The 18677-nt window shown below is 52.3% G+C and overlaps 1 protein-coding gene across 7 annotated transcripts in view; it reads right to left on the bottom strand.

Moving 5' to 3' along the window:
• Positions 1 to 13653, bottom strand: part of KDM4B (lysine demethylase 4B) — a 143503-nt gene extending 129850 nt beyond the window's left edge. For 3 of the 7 annotated variants that reach the window (XM_021084032.1, XM_021084029.1, XM_021084037.1), the window contains exon 1: positions 13523 to 13638. The gene's annotated coding sequence lies outside the window, so the exon portion shown is untranslated. Of the gene's footprint in view, positions 1 to 13522 lie in introns of all 7 variants that reach the window. The other 4 variants (XM_021084033.1, XM_021084030.1, XM_021084034.1 and 1 more) reach the window with 3 other exon arrangements.

Genomic DNA, 18677 nt, shown 5'->3' on the forward strand with positions numbered 1-18677 from the left:
CTCCCTGGACCTGGGAGACATGAGGACATCAGAGCCAGGTCACTGGGGAGGGTGGGGGGCGTCCTGGGCGCTAAGCACCCTGGCCCCCACCCATTCAATGCCAGGTACACCCCGAGTCGTGACAATCACAAATGTTCCCAGACACCACCCAGTGTCCCCTGGGGACAGAACTGCCCCCAGTGGGAACTACTTCGCTAAGGGATTTTTCACAGATGAGCTCAGTTAATCTCACCACCCTCGAAGCAGAGACGGTCATCTCCATTTGGAGATGAAGACACACACCCAGCAGGGGCAGGATCCACAGCCAGGCAGGCCACGGGTGTGGGTTCCACCTCCGGCTGCCAATCCCACTGGCCATCCCACCTCAAGCCATTGAAGACCTCTGCAGCTGAGCAATGCCATTTCCAAACTAGGCTTAGACACGAGTCTCTCTCTCTCTCTCCCTTTTTTTTTTTTTTTTGCTTTTTAGGGCCACACCTGCAGTATATGGAAGTTCCCAGGCCAGAGGTCCAATGAGAGCTGTAGCTGCCGGCTTACACCACAGCCACAGCAACGCCAAGATCCGAGGCACATCTGTGAGCAACACCACAGCTCATGGCAACACCAGATCCTTGACCCACTGAGCAAAGGCAGGGATCGAACCCCAACCTCATGGTTCCTAGTCGGACTCATTTCCGCTGAGCTACCACAGGAACTCTACAAGTCTCTCTCTTGATCTTTTTTTTTTTTTTGGCCAAAGAAGCATCCCAAGTTCCTGTCATTCCCCTCACGGAAACATCTCGAGTCCCAAATTCAAAGCCCCCCAGGACAACCAGCAGCCACACCACAAATGCCCTGCCCTGGGCTCAGTCACAGGATGCATCAGCCCTCATGGCCAGGACAAGGTTCTGAGCTCCCATTAAAGATAAGGGGCTTAGAGTTCCCGTCATGGCTCAGTGGTTAAAGAACCTGACTCGTATCCAAGAGGATGAGGGTTCGATCCCTAGCCTTGGTCAGTGGGTTAAGGATCTGGCATTGCTGTGAGCTGTGGTATAGGCCGGCAGCTGTAGCTCCGATTCAACCCCTGGCCTGGGAACCTCCATATGCTGTGGGTGCGGCCCAAAAAAGACATTAATTAATTAATTAATTAAGATAAGGGGCTGCATACAAGGGTCCGCTGGAAGGATCAGAGCCACAGCCATGCCACCTCACCCACTGGAGCTGACCCTCCAGTGACATCCTGGAATGAGCGGCAGGCAGCGCTACAGGCCAGGCTGGCTCACTCACCCCTTACGTGGCCCTAACTGGTTTATGCTGGGTCTGTCTTGTCTCCCCAGCTAGAGGCTAACAGATCCAGAAATTCTGATGGGCTGGGCAGACAGGTAGGAATGGGAGTGGGGGGGCAGCCTCCACCGAGCACCAGTCACCCCCATGTATAGCATCCCCGACCCTATCACAGCCCTTGGCTCACCCAGGGCCAGCGCTATAGGTGTGAAATGAACACAGGATGTAGAAGACACACCGCAAAAAGGAGTGGAAAACATCTCATTAACAACTTTTATAACCATTACACGTTAAAATGACAACATTCGGGGTATATTGGGGTATAATGTCAATAAAAGACATGATTCAAATTAATTTCACCTGCTTCTTTTTTAGCTTCTGGAAAACTTTAAAGGACACACAGGGCTTGCTCTGCATCTTTATTGGGTGGTGCTGCCTTAGAAAAACTGCCAGTTTACACTTTCGCCTGTTTTCTTCTGAGGGTTTGGTTGTTTCGGTTCTCACATTCAGGTCTTGGATCTGCTAGTGTCTGTTTTGGTGCCCAGCATGGGGCACCATACAGAAGCTGATGTTTCACCAGGTGACATTTCATGAGTGTTCTTGCCTGTCTCCCATGGGGTCCTCCCAGGGCCACAGCTCCCTGGCACTCAAGATCCTCCAGGTGTCTGCCAAGGGGACTGCCAAGTCTATCACACACATGTCACTGTCCCCACAGGGAAGACACCGGCAATGCCAGTGGGAGGATCAGAGCTGGCTGGGCTGGGCTGTGCGCTGTGACAAAGCCACACCCCACCCATCCCCTCTGGTCCCCAGAGAGCCCAGCTGCATTGCCAAATGGCCCAGAGTGGTGACAGTGCTTCCCCAAAGGGCAAGGGGGCAATGCCTGCCTCTTTATCCACTGGAGGTGGAGGGGAAACGCGTGCCTGGGCAGGAGCCAAGTGTCACCTGCAGGACTCTGTTCAGTGGCGGTTGGAGGGTCTCAGGGGAGACTACAAGGATGCTTAGAACCCAGTGGCTGCTTTCAAAGACACAAGCCACAACCCTGTCAGGGCTAAGGCCAGGCAGGCCAGGAAAGGGAAGCAGTCCAGGAGGCAGCTTGTGTGCAAACCTGCTGGCCAGACATATGGGGGCTGGGGGAGGGGGCAGCTCAGAAAGGAGGGCGCATGTGGTCTAATCCGGAGCCACGTGAAGCTCTCAGGGAGCCGGCTCCACTCGACGCAAGGACCAAGCACAGCCAACCAGGCCAGTCGGGGGCGGGGATCACACCAGGCAGGCAGGAAACAGGACACCCCTTCTGGCCTTGGCCCTGGTGGACTTCAAGGCAGGGAGGGCCCGGCCCCGCCCATCAGGGAACATACAGGAAACAGACAAGCCGGAGGAGCGGGTTGTCAGGGCCACCCTGCTCCTGGGGTGGACACAGGAGAGGTCCTGCTGGGGACCCACCAGGCAAGGCTGGGCCAGCACAGCCCACCCCATGTGGACCCTGCCCGGCTCCAGATGGAGGAAGAGGAGGGTGCGGAGAGGCAGGCATAAGCACTGAACTATGGAGCCCAGAACCTGTGCGACCAAAAAGGGTGGCCTGAGCACCTCCTATAGGCAAGCGGGGCAGCACATGTGACAGCAGCTCCTCACTGACCCTGGCCTCCTCTCTGATGCCTCCTACCCCAGCCCCCAAGATCTAACCCCACAAAGGGTTTTTGGGTGGCTTCTGCCCTGGGGCCCGGCTGGCTGAGCATTCTGCACCGCAGCCCTGGAATCCTGGAACTCTGTGACTGGGCAAAGAAGAGGCAGGGAGAAATAGAAATTACTAGATCCACAGCAGCCAGTGGATACACATGTCCACCCACACACTGGAATATCACTTGGCCATGAAGAGGAGCCAGGCATCAACACTCACTACCACAGGGGTGAACCCTGAAAAACATGATGCTCAGTGAGAGAAGCTAGACGCAGTAGGCTGCAGAGGACGCGAGTCCCTGGATGAGAAACATCCAGAACAGGCAGAGTCACAGAGCTAGAGAGTAGATTCATGGTTGCCAAGGAGGAGGGGGGAATGGGGAGTGGCTCTCTAACAGGTATGGGCTTCCCTTTTGGGGTGACAAAAAAGGTCTGGAATTTACTAGAGGTGAGATTGCAAAACTCTGTAAATGTTCTAAAAACCACTGAACTGTCCCCTTTGAAAGGATGAATGTTATGGTTTATGAATACGGCAACTTAATATATTTTTTAAAAAGCAGAGCAGGATGGAAGTTCCCTGGTGGTCTAGGGATTAGGATTCAGCGCTTTCACCTTGGCAGCCCAGGTTCGATCCCTGGTCTGGGAACTGAAATTCCACATCAAGCTGCTGCACGCCATGGCCAAAAATAAAATAAAAAATGTAGAGCAGGACATTTTAAGAGGGGCTGTCCTAGAAAACTCAAGGGTCTGGTCAGTCAGCACACTGGAGCCAACTGCTGAGCAGCTATGGCTCCTCCATGGCTCCCCTGTGACTGGAACAACTCTGGACCGGCCTCACTGACTAGACTCTATGCCCCCGAGGGCAGAGCTGCGGCCCCCTCCCCTCACCCCTGAAGCCTGGCGCAGGGGGTTCCAAAGGTGTCCAAGGCACGGGGGCTTCCCTTGGCTTCCCCTGCCTCCCCCAGGTGGGTCTCCTGGACCACGGCCCTGAGGGCCACTTCCTGCTCCACCTGCTGCTCACCTCGCCCAGGACCACGAGGCTCGGCCCACATGGCCACGCTTGTGCCACCCCCTAGCCACCACTAGAGCCAGCAAGTGCTGCCCCAGGGCCTGTGCATCCATGGACTTGGTTTGCATCTGTCTCAGCAATTCTGTCCCCGGCCCCTGCCATCTGGTTACTCTCGGGAGGCCTGCTCCACGCTTCCACCATGCTACAGGCTGTGACCCTCACAGGCAGGCTCACCTGGCCATGCGCATGCAGACTAGACAACTACTGTCACCCTCAGCTGGGTGACAGCAGACGCGCACCGCCGGGACGAGGCATGGCGCATGTCCGACGGCCATGTGTCTGCTGTAAAGCTAGACCCGGTGGCTGGTGAAACCAAGCTGCTGACCACCAGGCCAAGAGACACATGAGGGGCCTTTAAGGGTTCCTGATTCCGCATCTTTGCCTTGACACTGGCAGAGAGGACAGCTGGACATTTGCAGAGGCCACTCTGCCCTCACTCCCCACCCCGGGAAGCCTGGACCTGCGGCTGGCTCATCCACCAGTCATGCAACCACTTTTCTGACCACTTTTCTTTCTGAAGGGTCCGGCAATGAGAGCTGGACGTGCAGGGGGGCCAGTTTCTCCATGAGGACACTACCCCTTGGGCTCCAGCTCAGAAGAGGCTCAGGCTGCCCATAGAGCAGCCAGGATGCCAGGCGGCCCCGAAAGCCTGTGGCTCCACACGCCGCTCGCCTCAGCAGCGAAACCAGACGCCTTCCTTCCCAAGGGGGTGTCAGAGGACTCGGTTCCTCCAATGAGTCCTCCACCGGCTCCCTCCTCTTCCTTGGGGGAGAAAGCTGGAATGAAGCAGTGAATCAGGAGTTTAAACTCCAGGGCCTTTGCTCACACGCAAGCTGGAGACGGCAAGCCTCTCTCAACTCGTGACCGAAATAATCAGATCCATGCAGCTCCAGGCCCGAGGGAGGCGGCCTGCCCACGGGGGCTGGCCTTGCTGATGGAGGGGGCCTGAAAGGACGGAACAAGGATCTGAAGGGGGCAGGGGCAGCTCCCGGTCCAGCCACCCAGCCAGGGCCCCGCACACATCCTGGGGCAGCTCCTGGGCTGCCCCTTTCCAAATGGGCTGCCCAGACTGGCCAGGGCCCCGAGCTCTAGTCACACACATAGCCTGTCTCCACCCCACTCATGGTCTGGGGAGCTCCTGTCGTCACTGCGCCTGCTGGCTCTCGCTTAAAGGAGGCCTCCAGGATCCATCCTCTCCTTCTTCTGCACAAAGCAAAATTCCGGATCCCCTGCCAGCTCATCTTCCATGCATCCTCTCCCCTGAGACCCAAGCAAGCAGCCATGATACCACCAAAGGGGGCCTACCTCTGCCCCTACCTGTCCCAAAGGTGCCCTCTCTTGGGGGCAACTGCAAACATGGAAAGGAAATGGGTCCTGGAACAAGGCCTGCCTACCCTACCCCCAGATCACCTCTTCACACATCACCTTTCCTCCCCGTACGGGTTGTCTGAGAAAAGGAACTGTGATCACTAGTCCCGGCAACTGGGGCCAAACCTACGTCAGCTATAATTCTGCTCTGCACCCAGAGACCCATGCAGGACGCAGCAGCTCTTGGTGCTTTGCTTTCCGATATATATATATACATGTGTGTGTATATATGTGTATATATATATACATGTGTGTGTATGTTGTATATATATATACGTGTGTGTGTGTGTGTGTGTATATATATACATGTGTGTGTATACATGTGTATATATATATACATGTGTGTGTATATATGTGTGTATATACACACACACACACACACACACACATATTTTTTTTTTTTTTTTTTTTGCCGCGCCTGTGGCATGGAAAAGTTCCCAGACCAGGGGTCAAACCCACACCATACCAGTAACCAGAGTCAGCAGTAACGACACGGAGTCCTTAACCCACTGAGCCTCCAGGGAACTCCTGCTTTCTGATTCTTATTCTTTGTCCACTGAACAAACATACCCAAGGCCAAGGGCTCAGAGAGATTCCAAGTGACCACTGCCAGAGCCACAGATCAGCCATGGGGCAAAGACAGCAATGCAAACTCTTCATCAGTATCCTTGCATCCACGGGAGCCACTGAAGTGGGATGAGAAAAGAAAAGCGGGGAGGGAAAGAGGAAGGAAGGGAGAGACAATGGAGAGGCAGAGAAAGACAGAGATAAGCAAAAAAAGAAAAAAGTAAAAGGACAGCAACTTTGCAAAGCCAAGAGGTTCTGAGTAACCCTCTCCAGATTGTTTATTTCAATTAGCTAGAGAATGCACGATTGTAAATTAAGGTATGCTTCCTTGACAAGTCAGAATGTTCCTGGGACAGACCCAAATCTAAGAAGCTAATGATCTGACTGGCTCAGAAATCATGCTCAGCCAGTCTCCGCTCCCAACAGTCGCCGTGGAGGAGCAAGGCCAAGGACACGCAGCCAGCACAATCCCCACACCCTACAGAGGCAGGCCTGATCACCCCGCAAAGCTGAACTCGCATATCCGCAAAGGCCACCTCTTCCTGAGTGTCCCTGTGCAGGTCTGTGGCTGCGTGGCCGCAGAAACCTCCTACCAGGACTACGCTGCCCCTTCTGAAGGGGCGCTGGCGCTGGTAAAAAGGCTGGGTCAGATGCTTACAAAACAAAACGATTGGGAAAGAGTATCTTCCTTTTAAACCCTCTGTTGGGTCAAAACAAACTTCTTAGGCCCAGAACACTCTTTCCCAATCTTCTGGTGCCTGGTGGGGTGCAATACCAAGGGGGCATCAAGAATGGCTGGGCATTGCCAATGATGAAATATTTGCCCCTGTTTAAATCTACTCTTTTCTCAATTTTGAGATTGTTTTGGTGGATGAGGTCAGAATATTTTCTTTTCTTTTTCCTTTTTTTTTTTTTTAAAGGCCCCAAGTGTGGCATATGGAAGTTACCAGGCTAGGGGTCGAATCGGAGCTGCTGCTGCCGGCCTACACCACAGCCACAGCAACACAGGATCCAAGCCTTGTCTGCGACCTGCACCACAGCTCAGGGCAATGCCAAATCCGAAACCCTCTGAGTGGGGCCAGGGCAAACCCGCATCCTCATGGATACTCATCAGCTTCGTTTCAGCTGAGCCACAACAGGAACTCCCTCTTTCTTTCTTTTGTTGTTGTTGTTGTTGTTTCCTCAGCATGAAGAAGTTCCTGGGCCAGGGATGAAACTGTGCCACTGTAGTGATAATGCCAGATCCTTAACCTGCTAAGCCACCAGGGAACTCCCAGAAAATTTTCTTACATTCCCTGCACTTTAAATTTCGTTAAAACAACCAGGACCTACTTTTTTTAAATATAGAGTATGTGAGTTCCCTGGTGGCTCAGCAGGTTAAGGATCCAGCACTGTCATTGCAGGCTCAATCCCTGGCCACAAAACTTCCATGAGTAGAGCCAAAAAATAAATAAATTAATTAAATAAAGGAGTTCCTGCCATGCCACAGTGGGTTAAGAATCTGACTATAGGAGTTCCCGTCGTGGCGTAGTAGTTAATGAATCTGACTAGGAACATGAGGTTGCGGGTTCGATCCCTGTCCTTGCTCAGTGGGTTAAGGATCCAGCGTTGCCGTAAGCTGTGGTGTAGGTTGCAGACACGGCTCAGATCCCACATTACTGTGGCTCAGGTGTAGGACAGCGGCTACAGCTCCAATTAGACCCCTAGCCTGAGAACCTCCATATGCCGCGGGAAGTGGCCCTAGAAAAGGCAGAAAGACAAAATAAATAAATAAATAAATAAATAAAATAAAGGAGTTCCTGCCATGCCACAGTGGGTTAAGAATCTGACTATAGGAATTCCCGTCGTGGCTCAGTGGTTAATGAATCCGACTAGGAACCATGAGGTTTCCGGTTCGATCCCTGGCCTTGCTCAGTGGGTTAAGGATCTGGTGTGGCCATGAGCTGTGGTCTAGATCACAGACAAGGCTCAGATCCTGCATTGCTGTGGCTGTGGTGTAGGTCGGCGGCTACAGCTCCGATTAGACCCCTAGCCTGGGAACCTCCATATGCCGCGGGTGCAGCCCTAGAAATGGCAAAAAGACAAAAAAAAAAAAAAAAAAAAAAAAAAAGAATCTGACTGCAGTGGCTCAGGTCACTGGGGAGGTGCGAGTTCAATCCCCGGCCCAGCACAGTGGGTTAAAGGAACTGGCACTACCACAGCCACGGCTCAGATTCAATCCCTGCCCTGGGAACATCCATATGCCTCAGGTGCAGCCATAAAAAATAAAAAATAAAATGTAGTATGATTCTAAATACTCTGATGTACGAAAGATGGAAATTCATTCAACAAATGAATGCTTACTGAACACCCAACTGTGTGCAGGAACTGCCCTAGGTGCTAGGGATACGAGCAGTGACCAGATGCACATTGTTCCTGCAGTGGGGACCTCACACCCTCATAGAGATGCTCCCAAACTACAGCCCAAAGGTCAAATCCAGCCTGCCACCCGTTCTGTATGGCCTACAAGGTCAGAGTGGTTTTGACATTTTAACAACTCGGAGGGGTGAGGGGGGAATCAAAAAAAGGAAAACAGTTCATCACATGTGAAAAGCATGTGAAATTCACATTTCTGTGTCTAAATAAAGTTTTATCAGAACACAGGCACATTCATTTGCTTCCGCACTTTTGCATTACGAGGGCAGAACAGAGTGGTCAGGACAGAGACTGTCCCACCTGCAACCTGCAAAGCAGTAAACAGGAGTTCCCATCTTGGCTCAGTGGTAATGAATCCGACTAGGATCTATGAGGACATGGGTTTGATCCCTGGCCTCACTCAGTGGGTTAAAGGATCTGGTGTTGCCATGAGCCTTGCTGTATGTAGGTCGCAGAGGCAGCTCAGATCTGGCATTGCTGTGTCTGTGGTGTAGGCCAGTGGCTACAGCTCGGAATCGAGCCCTAGCCTGGGAACCTCCACATGCCATGGTTGTGGCCCTAAAAAAAAGACAAAAGATTGAGGAGTTCCCATTGTGGTGCAGTGGTTAACGAATCCAACGAAGAACCATGAGGTTTCGATCCCTGGCTTTGCTCAGTGGGTTAATGATCTGGCGTTCCCGGGAGCTGTGGTGTGGGTTGCACACGCAGCTTGGATCCCATGTTGCTGTGGCTCTGGCGTAGGCCAGTGGCTACAGCTCCGATTAGACCCCTAGCCTGGGAACGTCCATGTGCTGCAGGAGTAGCCCAAGAAACGGCAAAAAGACAAAAAAAAAAAAAAAAGACAAAAGATTGAAAAAAAAAAGCCATTAATAGTTCCTCTCTAACCCTTCATAAGAAAAGCTTCTGCCTCAGTGGATGAGACAGACTATAAATATATAAAGAGATTAATAAACACTTCTGGTAGTGCAGAATGCAAAGAAGAAAGGATAGGCTAGGGAGAGCAGGTGGACGGAAGGGTGAATTTAGGCAGAGGGTCAGGGACTGTGTCTCTGAGCAGAGACCTGAATGACAAGGAGCCAGCTGGGGGGAGACCTGAGGGAACAGTGTTCTGGCAGAGGGCACACCACATGCAAAGGCCCTGAGGCAGAGAAGAGGAGGCAGGGAAAGTGGTTTCTGACCCAAGGGAGGAGGCAAAGGAGTGAGGGGTCGCGGATGGTGGGAGAGGAGCGCACCCCGGAGGACAGAAGAGAGAGGCCACGGGAAGGGTCTGCAACTTTTCCCAAGGACACCAGGAAGCCACTGGAGGGCCCTGAGCAAAGGAAGGCCGTTTTTCCAGTCTGTAAAAGCCCCTCGAGGGAGCAGGACTGAACATGGACAGACGAGTTGTGACGCTTTATCTAACCAACGAGATGCCCCAGAACAGGCCAAGTCAAAGCAGCAGCGAGTAACCAAAAACCGAGCCATCCAAACACAACGTGGACGCACAGATCCGCTGTGGTCTCAGTCTTGCGGCGGTACAGACTCTAAGTATCGTAGTTAAATGCATTTCACTGTGTAAAAGCATCTGCAGCTGGCGCATTAACAGTCCCGTGACCACGGACATCACTGCTCAGGAGGAGGCGAAGATGAGGAGTGAGTCACCTCGGAGCCGACTTGAAGAAAACTGTGAAAGCCAACTGACAGGCGCAGCTCACACAGCTCTAAGCCTGCCCACTGCAATTCCAGATCCTGGGAGCCTGGGTAGGGGCCCTGCTTCGGAGACCCCCCCACACCACGCCTGGCTGGCCCCAGGGTGGCTGGAAATGAGAGCCTGCAAATGTGAGCCCCTCCCTTTTAAATGGGGCGGCAAAGAGGAAGGGGACAGAGGGACCCAGAACTTGAGGCGGATCAGGGTCATGGCTAAATACCAGGCTGCTGTGGGGTTAGAGGTTAAGTGAGAGGGATGTCACCTGGGGAAAACTGTGTGCCTGGGGGACACTGGTTGCTGTCTGAGGACATTGTGGTTGTCACAACTAGGGGGGAGGGGTTACTACTGGCATCAATGGGATAGGGGGTCAGGGATGCTGCTCAACACCTCACAGTGCCTGGGACGTGCCCGCCATCCCCAGAGAACAACCTGGGCTTGGATGTAGACAAGGCAGAGTAGGGAGGGACCCTGAGAGCAGGAAGAATTCAGCGCCCCGGCATCATGAGAAGCACTTCAGTGACTTTCATCTCCTTTGATCTCCTCAATAACCGAGGATGGGCTCTTATGACACCCATCATACAGATGCGGAAACCGAGGCCCAGAATGATGAAGTGACTTGACCCAGAGGAGGGATCTGAACCCAGGTCTCTCAGATTCCGTTTGGGGAATGGAGGGGAGGACAGGCATTCAGGAACCCCACCAAGAACACAGGTCAAAAGGGAGTTCACGTTCAGCCCCTTTCCCCGCCTGGCTGATGTTCTGGGTACTCAGGCCAGAAGCAAGGGACCAGGACTGGGGCAGGTAAGAACCGTGGCAGTGAGTCCCCACTGAGCAGCCCTGGAGCAGGTCTCTGGAGCACAGCCAGGAACCAGGCCCAGGCTGTTGGAGAAGCATGGGGTGACCTCACAGCTGCTTTGCAGGGCCCTCATGGTCAGGCAATGGCCCATAGTTCCTCTGCTTTCCCCCACCCCAGCTTCCTAGTAGGCTTGGGAAAGTTTAGTGACCCCCACCCCTCCACCTTTGCTCTTGAGCAAGTGATGGGCACAAGGTCTCACAGCTTGGAGCCTGTCCACCACACTTCTGGACTCCGGGGAAGAGAGCCACCCAGAAATGCTTGTTTGCCCACACTGTGGGCCGTACTGCCCACCCCGAGCCAGGCCTCCACCTCGCCAGCACAGCTGTGCCCCACAGCCCTAGACACCCATCCCTCCCCTTCCCCCACTAGACCCAAAGCCCCCCGAAGTTAGAGACTCCACGAAACCTGCCCCAGTGCTCAACGAACCCAACATCCCCAGGCCAGGTGAGTGTGGGATGGACGCAAGGACTGAGGCTCTGCCGGGCCAGCCAGGGGAAGGGGCAGGGCACAAGAGGGCAGGGGCCAGAAGCCAGCAGAGGAGGCGGAGAAACGCGGGGTCAAGCAGAGCAGCGGGGGTGGGAGACAGGGGCAGAGAGGGCCCCCAACAGCCCCAGAGGGACTGGGGAAGGGTCTTTCCTAGGACGCAGAAAAGTACAACAAAGGCAGGGCGGAGTCGGGAATGACCGATCAGCCATACCTTTAAGCTCTAGTATTTAACATCTCCTTAGCAGCCCACTTCCCCAAAGCGACAAGGATCAGAATCAATTGTTACTAAGACCTATATACATTTCCTCTCAACAACTACACACTCATTCTCTCTCTCTCTCCCACACACACACACACACACACACACACAGCATGTGACACTGTATCTGCTGGAATCGCCACAAAACCTGGGAGCATTCAAGCAACTGCACCTCTGCTCCTGGCACTGCCCTCCCCCAGGGCAGAGCAGTCTGACCGAGGAGGTGCCCCCGGCACGAATGGGGAGCATCATGATTTGCCCAGCATCCAATCAGAAACACAGAAAGAGGGCCGGCGAGTTTCAGAAACCCTCCACTCAGATCAGCACAAGTTGACTCCAGACTTTCACATTCCGTCCTTTGGGGTTCCAAAAAACAAACTAACTGCAAAGACAGAGCGGCTGCCCACTGTTCTTGCAAGGGTGGAGAGAGAAGGCTGACCCATGAGTTGATAAGCTATCCTGATGCCTCAGAAGGAAGCTATTATTTGAGAATTAGGGGAGTCATCAGCTCTTGCGACAAGGAAAGCCCACAGAAGTCATGTAAAGAGACCGTTTCAGGGGCTTTCTCCAGCCTGGGGACAGCGGGATAAATGGCTGTCGAGGCAGAGGAGGGGGCAGGCATTCTCAGACCCTAAGACATTGCTGGCACCCAGTTTGACCCAAAGGAGCTGGCTGAATAAATGCCTTTGATAGAAACACATGGGGAAAAAAGGACACACTCTTCACACATTACAGGATGGGATCACTGGGCTCCACTGAACAGAACAACCTTCTCAATAGTTTCATAACTCGGGAAACAGTTCCCCAGGTGCACCTGAATTATTAAAACAAAAGCATCCTCCCCCGACCAAGCAGATGGGACACACCAAGGCACAGTCCATGTCTCCCCTGCCCCCAGGGGAAAGAAAATCCTCTGTAAAACCTTTCCATGTGGCCCCACGGAGGTGCATCCCATTCTGCCTGGTGTCATCGCGCCCACTGGGTGGAGACCCAGGCCCCAGCAGATCTGGAGTAGGTTCCTTTCAGAATGAATCCGTCCCCCAGCTCCCACGAGGCTGGATGGGACAGCCCAAGGGGTCTCCGCGGGAGGGACTCTACGATTTATTTCTACAGAGAAGGGGGGCTTCGAGATGGCTTTCGGGCCGGCAGGGTGAGGCACTGAGGGCACGCGTCTGTAAGCTGCTATATGCATAGCAACTGGATACATTAAAAAAAAAAAAAATCCAGGTTGCATGCTTATTTAGGGGGGCTCAGGAAAATGGGGGACGAGTTTGGAAGCCGCGATGGAACGGCGGGTTGATTCGGGGAGATGGGTGGGATGCAATGATGGACATTTCGGGGGGGCACCACTGGGAAGCGCCTCATTAACCCCACCGGTGCCCAAAGGGCTGGAAATGCAGGCGGGCTTCACCCAGGGCCTGGGATTTCTTTCTTTCTCTTTATTATTATTTTTTAAATCATTAGGATTGTTGTGAATAATAGAAGGGGAGGGCCCTGCCAGGCAGGGCCAGCCGGGCCGGGCCACCCACGCTGTCATCTTTTGTGCGGGGCCGACGGGGACGCCCTGGCCCAGCCCCCGCGCGCCCCTGGCCCGGGCAGGGCGCCCCCGCCTCCCGCCCCCGGCCCCGCCATTGTCCAGCCGCACCGCCCCCGCCCGAGGTCCGGCGGGCGCCCGGGGCCAAGCGGTTAACGCCCCCAACCGCCTCGCGGGCCGGGACAAAGCGCGGCGGCTGCGGCCCGAGCAGGCCGCGCCCGAGGCCTGGGCCTCGAGTCCCGGGCGCCCGCCCGCCCGCAGCCCCGGGCGCGGCGCGGGGACGGCGGCGGCCGCAGCGGGGCCCGCGCTCGGACGCGGCGGCCGCCTCCCCGCGGGCTCACCTGAGGCGGCGCGCGCGGCCCGGTCCGGAGCAGCGGCGCGCGCTCCCCCGCCCTCGGCGTCGCACCCCCAGGCCCGCTCGGGCCGGGCCCCGCTCGGTCGCTGGCGGCCGAGCCCTCCGTGAGCGCCCCGGGTGGGGCTTATAGGGCTGCGTTCCAGCTCCGCCCCGGCTGCCATTGGCCCCCGAGCCCACGCCCGCACGCCCATTGGCTGACGCTGACAGCTCCGCCCCTCCCCTCCACCGGGCCCATCAACACCTCACGGCCCGCCCCCCGCGCGCCTCTATTGGGCGGGCGCAGGCGCCGGTCTCGCCTCGCCATTGGCCTGCCGGCCGGGACACGCCGGCGCCCACCCACGTGCCCGCTGACCGGCTCGGTTCTCATTGCAGGCTGAGCACGCCAGGCAAGAGGCCGCGACCAACGCGACGGCCCTAGGCCTCGGATTGACAAGGACGCCTAGGGGACCGCCCAACGACCGCACGGGGGCAAGAGAATATTGGCTTACTGGATCAGCCCCAAGAGCGGACTGGCTGGGGCGAGTGCCAATCACGGCCCGGGCCCCGCCTTGGTTATCAGGCTGCAGCTGAGTACGTGAGACCCAGCACAACATCAGCACCCCGCCTGGGAGTCGTAGCGGTGGGTTCGAGACCCGGAGCCGGAAATTGGGAGCCGCGTTCTCCACTTCGCAAAGTCCGGAGTTAGGAAACATAGCACGAACAAAACTCAATTTGTAAAGGAGGAGAACTGGAGAAATAAAAGTCAAGCAGGAAGCGCCCCTGTCTCTCCTTTCCTCCAGACCCTTCAAAAAAAAGTTCATTTCCATCACAAACAATACAACTTTGCAAAGGCGCAAGGCCTCCCTGCTAAAATTAGGTGACGTCCCCTAAAAATGAGGTAACCTTCCCTAAAACGTGAAGGACGAGAGGAGTTCGCTGCTTCCTGACCAGTTCAAAGCTCAGCTGGGCCCAGGTGCCTCACTGGTTGGCCTCGAGCAAAGTAACCTCACTGGGCTTGTTTTCTCCGGTGAAAAGGATATGATGGTGATACACCCCCTCACGGTCTGCTCCTATCCTGGGAAGTTTGCACGAGTTAAGTGAAAACAGGCACGTAAAATTTGACCATGTCACTTCACAAAGTGAGCATTTAGCTAAGGTGTATCATTAACATCGTTTCGGTGATTAATTGCGGTCAGGCAGTAGAGTGGGTACACTCACATTTCGCTGGCAGGAGTGTAAAACAGGCAACTGATTTATAAGGCGGTAAGTGTAACTACATTCTATTCCTGAAGGTCATGTACCCTGAGAAAGTCTCCCAAGCTCACAGCTTGCCAGTTCAAGGATGATGTTGCAGCACTGTACCTAATTGTTCCCAGTATTTTGCTCTAAATATCTCTCTCTAGGAAATAAGCAGCCTGTGGCACTGGGTACTTTAGAATACTTTTAACTTTATAGCAATTAAAAACAGATTGGAGTTCCCCTGTGGCTCAGTGGGTTAAGGACCTGGGGTTGTCACTGCAGCAGCTTGGGTCGCAGCCCAGGAACTTCCACATGCCACCAGTACAGCCAAAAAAATTAAAATTAAAAAAAGAATAAAAAAGAAGTAGATCTACAGGTACAGTCAGAGAATGATGTCTACAAGCCATGGAGAGCTGCAGAATGGTCCAAATTTCTGAACAGAACATTATGGAAATGAACCTTCAGCAAATAATGCTGTGTGGTTTCTAAGGGCACATACCTGTGGCCCCTCGCAAAACAAGGCCACCCCTAAACTGAGAAAACTAAATCTTTGGGGAGAGGAGGGATCTGCATTGGTAAAAAGGGTAATTGGTAAGGACTTCCATCTGTTCTAGTGTGTTATACATTCTCATGGGGCCATATTTGGATATTCCTCATGCAGTTAAAATTTAACTTAAAAAATAGGAAGTAGTAACTGCTCCCATGGAACACCCTGAACTGCGGGGGGGCAGGGGGGAACTGACATGTAATTTGGTAGCAGTAATACAGTGTCAAAGTGCAATCAAGGGGGAGTCCCATCGTGGCTCAATGGAAACGAATCCCACTAGTATCTATGAGGACAAGGGTTCGATCCCTGGCCTTGATCGGTAGGTTAAGGATCCAGCATTGCCGTGAGCTGTGGTATATAGCTCACAGACCCAACTTGGATCCTGCGTAGCTGTGGCTGTGGCATAGGCCCGTGGCTATAGTTCTGATTCAACCCCTAGCCTGGAAACTTCCATACGCCGTGGGTGCAGCCTTAAAAAGCAAAAAAGAGAAAAAAGGGCAATCATGGGAGTTCTCGTTGTGGCTCAGAGGTAACGAACCTGACTAGTGTCCATGAGGACTTGGGTTCAATCCTTGGCCTCGCTCAGTGGGTTAGGTATCCAGCATTACTGATATGGAACCCTAGCCTGGGAATTCCTTCCATATGCCACAGGTGTGGCCCTAAAAAAAGACCAAAAAAAAAAAAAAAAATGCCGTCATGAAGGGATCCCCCTACCTCAAAACCTTTCTTTTTCTACTTCCTAGTTTGTCCTATAACACAGTGAATTCCAGTTGATTGGATTCAATAGGCTCTGGACTTTTTTGGCCACACCCACAGCACGTAGAAATTCCCAGGCCAGGAACCAAAACATTCCTCGGCAGCAACTCAAGACACTGCAGTGACAACACCAGATCCATAACCCACAGGGAAGCTCCTAGACCCTGGAGTTTCTTTAAATTTTTATTAATTTATTTTCTTTTTAGGGCCACACCTGCGGCATATGGAAGCTCCTGGGCTGGAACTTCAAATCGGAGCTGCAGCTGCCATCCTGCACCACAGCCACAGCAACATCGGACCCAAGCCACATCTGCAGCTTAAGTCACAGGTTGCAGCCATGCCAAATCTTTAACCCACTGAACAAGTCCAGGAATCAAACCCACATCTTCAAGGATACTATCTCGGGTTCTTAACCAGAAAAGCCAAAATGGGAACTACTGGAATTTTTTAAACCGAGGGTCCTAAATAGGTTCTCAGCTTTCCGATTTTGTTTATGTAAATAAACTTCACAGCTGTAGAACCCAGACAGCAAGTATATTTGAGGGTTCATGAAACAGTTCTTTCAACTTTTCTGTTTGAATGTTTTCATAACAAGCTGTTAGGGAGAAACTATAATCACTGTCATTTAATTAAAAGGTGTCCTAGGTAAAGCAGAAAGGACACACTCTCAGAATTTTCCAATGGACAGACGAATTAACTTGGGAACAACTCAACCTACTTGTCCTGGTTTTCAAATCTTTGCAGACGGGTACAGATCTCACAAAGGGCTGGGGCATCTGTCCCTAAGACAGACCGGCAGGCCCTCTGGCACCGGCCTTAGATGACGCAGGGCTAGCTGGTTTCTAACTGGTCTCCACCTTCCCAGAATGGGTAAGGTGTGGAGCTAAGAAATATCCCATGCTTTTCAAAAACCCCCTCCAGCTTCCGTTAAGGGCTAGTCTGATGCATAAAAGATAGAAATGAGAGTTCTCCTTGTGGTTCAGTGGACTAAGAACCCAAGATAGTATCCATAAGGATTCAGTTTCGATCCCTGACCTCGATCAGTGGGTTAAGGATTCAGCACTGCCACAAGCTGCAGTGTAGGTCGAAGAGCTGCTATGGCTGTGGCGGAGGCCAGTGACTGACAACTGCAGCTCCAATTCGACCCCTAGCCTGAGAACTTCTATATGCCAAATGTGCAGCCCTCAAAAGAAAAAGGAAAAAAAAAAAAGATAGATATGGATAGACTAAATCCTCTATGTCCTTAAAAAGTAACTTTTCAGCAATACATTTGGGGGAGTTTCCACTGTGGCAAAGTGGGTTAAGAATCCAACTACATAGCAATGAGATGCTGGTGTGTAGCACTGGGAACTATGTCTGGTCACTTATGATGGAGCATGACAATGTGAGAAAAAAAAATGTATACATGTATGTGTAACTGGGTCACCTTGCTGTACAGTAGAAAATTGACAGAACACTGTAAACCAGCTATAATGGAAAGAATTAAAAATCATTATATAATATAATATATATTATATATATAACATATATTATATATATTATATATTATATTATATATATATATAAAGTCTGATTATATATATATAATATATAAGTCTGATTATATATATATTTATATATATATAAAGTCTGATATTATATATATATATAAAGTCTTTATATATAATATATATATATAAAGTCTGACTACAGCGGCCTGGGTCACAACTGTGGCTCAGATTCAATCCCTGGCCCAGGCACAGCCATTAAAATATATATATATATATATACACACACATTTGAAGAATTCAGACATTCCATTTCATGCCAAGCGTATATTGCTAGACACACATGTAGCACATTTCACCTTTAGGAGCACAGACAGAAAGATAATACATACTCCAGACCACAACTCACATGTTTACTGAGATGCTAAGACAAAGCATCCACCCCATCATTGAACCGAATAAAAAAACAGGCACAAGACACTGTACACACAACCATCCTAATGCTGCTTTTAAAAATTACATATATTGGAGTTCCCATCATGGTGTAGTGGTTAATGAACCCGACTAGGAACCATGAGGTTGTGGGTTCGATCCCTGGCCTCGCTCAGTGGGTTAAGGGTCCGGCGTTGCTGTGAGCTGTGGTGTAGGTTGCAGACGCGGCTTGGATCCCGAGTTGCTGTGGCTCTGGTGTAGGCTGGTAGATACAGCTCCGATTAGACCCCTGGCCTGGGAACCTCCATATCCTGCAGGAGTGGCCCTAGAAAAGGCAAAAAGACAAAAAATAAAAATAAAAATAAAAATAAAAAATAAAAATTACGTATAAAACATATAGAAATTCTTTGGTGGCACAGCATGTTGAGGATCCAGCGTTGCCCTGCTGCAGCTCGGGTTACTGCTGTGGTGAGGGTTTGATCCCTGGCCTGGGAACTTCCACATGCTGCAGGTGCAGGGAGTGGCGGTGGGGACCTCCATCACACGGTTGTTCTGAGGTTGAATATTGCTATATGCTAATCCTCTGGGGGGTGGCATTATGTTTTGGCTTTTTCTCCATTTTTCAGCTTCTCAGTGTTCTAGAGGGATTATGTACTAATTTTATAAAACTGAGTGGAAGAAGAAAGTTTTACATTACGAAA

This window comes from Sus scrofa, chromosome 2, assembly GCF_000003025.6.
Source record: "Sus scrofa isolate TJ Tabasco breed Duroc chromosome 2, Sscrofa11.1, whole genome shotgun sequence".
In the NCBI taxonomy this organism is placed as follows: Eukaryota; Metazoa; Chordata; class Mammalia; order Artiodactyla; family Suidae; genus Sus; species Sus scrofa.